General features: G+C 46.5%; 1 pseudogene; it reads right to left on the bottom strand.

Moving 5' to 3' along the window:
• Positions 1–754: 754 nt before the first annotated feature.
• On the bottom strand, positions 755–2,394 carry LOC103737174 (annotated as a pseudogene).
• Between the last annotated feature and the right edge of the window lie 796 nt (positions 2,395–3,190).

Genomic DNA, 3,190 nt, shown 5'->3' with positions numbered 1-3,190 from the left:
TAACATCCTATAAAAGTCAAAGACTTAAAAATGAAAACATACTCTGGATTTCACTATTTTCTTGGTGAAAAATATCCAACTTCAACCTCCTCTTCATCATCTGGGTGATTAGAGCACAGTGCATGCTAGGTGGCGGGCTCACAGCACGGCCCCCTCAACGAGCATGGCAAAGGACCATGCACAGAAATGGGTTATTCTGAAATGCACCATCTGACACTTGATTTCCAGAGTTTGCCAACCTGATCCTCAGGGATTTCTAAGCCCCATGTCATGTGAATACTGACGATCCATGAGAGGAGATGAAAAGACAGGAGTAAGCCACAGTGTCAGGAACCCCATGGACAGTCAGCAAGTGCACCTTTGACAGTCTATGACGGACTGCAGATCTTTTATGTGTACAATTTGCCACATTAAGGGTATTTCTGTGATATTATGTGGTTACTTATGTTTGTAAATATTTAAAAGAAAGATTAAATTCCACACTAAAAAGAAATCTGAATTCTTCAATTGAGCAACAGCTAGGAGAGATCACAGCTAAGTGCAGGGGCTCCGTTGGTGTTCGTCGGGACGGTGGTGTGCTCCATGACGCCAGCGTAGTGGATGTGAGCAGTGCTTGGATTCAGTCTGACAACATGCACAGTTATAACTCCACAACATTTAACATAATTAGATCACAGGATAAGCATAATAAATATCAAACACAACATTCATACACTAATCAATCAATGGAATAAATTAAACTAAGCCAGTCACAGATTGTTCTTTACTCCTCAGTCACGGTTTATTCGTGTATAAACATAGTGTAATACTCTCCTAATGCTCTTGAAATGCTACAAATAAAAACAAACGCTTTGCATTACAGCTGCTGGATGAAATGTCAATACTGCAAAGTGTGAAACGGTTTCCTTGTTGTTTAGCATCAGTGCACGAGGTATGGCTCCAAGTGCGGGATGCAGGAGAAAAGATACAGGGGCTTGAAACAGTCTCCATTCATCATTGGCACAGACTGAAGAAGGAACTTGACTGTCCTTGGTACCTTGACTACAGTTTCCCCCGCAGGCAGACAACGTTATACATAGATGCCCTCAGGATTAAAACCAGATGAGATGGGGTTCTGAAGAATACGGAGATTACTGGGGAGCTGCCGTGATGAGCCGGGTCGCTTCAGGGACCCGGACTGGAATGGCGCCTCCTTCTCCATATCTGTCTGGGTGGCCTCGGTCTCAGCGGGCTCTGCGGGCAGCACGGTGACCTTCGTCCCCGTCTGCTGGATGAAGTGCTGGAGGTTGACCTGCTGGAGCTCTTTGGTCAGCTGCTCCAGCTCTTGCTCTTTGTCCTGGAGCTGCCTGGAGGCCTGCCCGAGAGAGCGCTCCACGGCTTTAATGCCGTTCTCCAGCCTCAGGCTCTGCTGCCCTTGTACGTTGATCTCCCCTCTGACCTTGCCGATCCTCCCCTTCACCTCCTCCTCGTTGACATGCGCCTCCTGAACTTCCTGCTGCAGTTTCTCCACTTCGAGACCACTTTCCATCATCTGGACCTGTGCCAGGTAGTCCTTTAACCTGTTTTCACAGTCTGTGATTTTTCTGCCGTATTTCTTGAAGTTGATCCTTCAACTGCTTTTCTTTTTCTGGCTCGATCTGCAGTTTGTTTTCCCAGAATTCTTCCTCCTCGATTTCTACATCATTTCTTTTGATCTTTTGCTCCAGGCAGATGATTTCCTCTTCAAGGTTCGAATGATACTTTTGCTCCCAGAACCGTATTTCGAGGTCGCTGGATTCCAGCTGCTTCTCGATGGCCTGCAGTTTCTCCGTCTGCAGCCGGATCAGCTCCCTCAGCTCACCCGCGGTGGTCCTGCAGGTGCTCAGCACCCTCTGCTTCAATTCGGTGTCCTTCACTTTTCCAAAAATGTCCATTAAGCCTTTGGCACCTCCCGTGAATGTCAGTGACTTTCTCTTAGGCTCTCTCCTTTGGATTGACTTGTCCACCTGAGGCCTCAGTTTGGCTAAGGGGGGCAGACTCTGTCAGTACAAAGTTCTTTCAGGAATCTGAGCCACACTGTCCGAGGTGGGTCGCTCACTGAGAGACGGCCCGGTCAGGCGCAGAATAAGCTGTATGTCACGAGCATACTGCCCCCACTTGTTTAGGGATATGATGGGGTTTTCATGAGGTGCCGAGTGTCTTTCTGTATCTCTCCATTTTTCTATAAGGGAGTATCTTCCAGTTCGACCTATAGCTTGGGCTAAGGCTATTACAACCTCTTGGCAAGTTGTAACTTCAGTGACCCCACAAACAATCCTCTGAACTCCATCCACCCATACTTTGAGTTCCATGGTGCATGTGCCAGTCACCCAAAGGCCCTGACAACGGTCATCTGGATTTCAGGGCATGTCTCTGGCTCTGGAAAGACAGAAGGCAGAATTTGTAGTCAGTCCACTCGCGGCGACGTCCCCGGAGAGGCCCGGCCCGGCCGGCGGCGCCTCCCCCCTGCGCACTCTGGGTGGCTGAGTGGCAGACCCGGCCCGGCGGATGGCGGCCCACTTGCTGCGGTGGCGGAGCTGCCTGTATGGAATTTTTTTAATTGCAACAAGAAGCTCATCTCTTTGGTAATATCGATTTAAATTAAATTCAGTCCTTGTGTCTGAGCTGTACTGAACAACTTCACCCTCTGGCTTCTCCTCCCCAATACCAAGGCAGACACAAGGGCAGCAATAAAGTCTAAAATGTACTTGAAATTATTTCTTCCCACATTCCAAGAGCCATCCACAAGGAAAACTAAGTCAGTCCAGGTGCTGACAGAACACCTGAAATACATTGACAAAATTTTAAGTTAACTCAATCCATCATTAAGAACATGAGCTAACATTGCAAAAATGTTGTCTTCCTAAATCATTCTCTGCACTAGAATGTATTTTGCCTGTTCTTTTCCACTTACATGCACAAAAGAATAAAAAGTTTTATTAGCACACAAAAACATTTTCAGTACCTTTAGCAAGATACATTCATGGAATTAGATATCTTTGAACTGCTCTATAAGACATTATGCACAAAGAGATAAGTAGATATGTGATGTGGTTTCCAGGAGAAAGAATTCCAAAATGTGCGCTGCCAACCTGTCTGTTTTTCTAAACCAAATCTTTAAACACTTCTCTCCAAGTAGCACTTACATCAAACATCTGTGAGACATAGAAAG

Source organism: Nannospalax galili, unplaced genomic scaffold (genome assembly GCF_000622305.1).
Source record: "Nannospalax galili isolate Female #2095 unplaced genomic scaffold, S.galili_v1.0 scaffold3018, whole genome shotgun sequence".
NCBI classification, from domain to species: domain Eukaryota; kingdom Metazoa; phylum Chordata; class Mammalia; order Rodentia; family Spalacidae; genus Nannospalax; species Nannospalax galili.
Note: the sequence above shows the minus strand (reverse complement) of the source record. Positions and strands in the feature narration are given on the sequence as shown.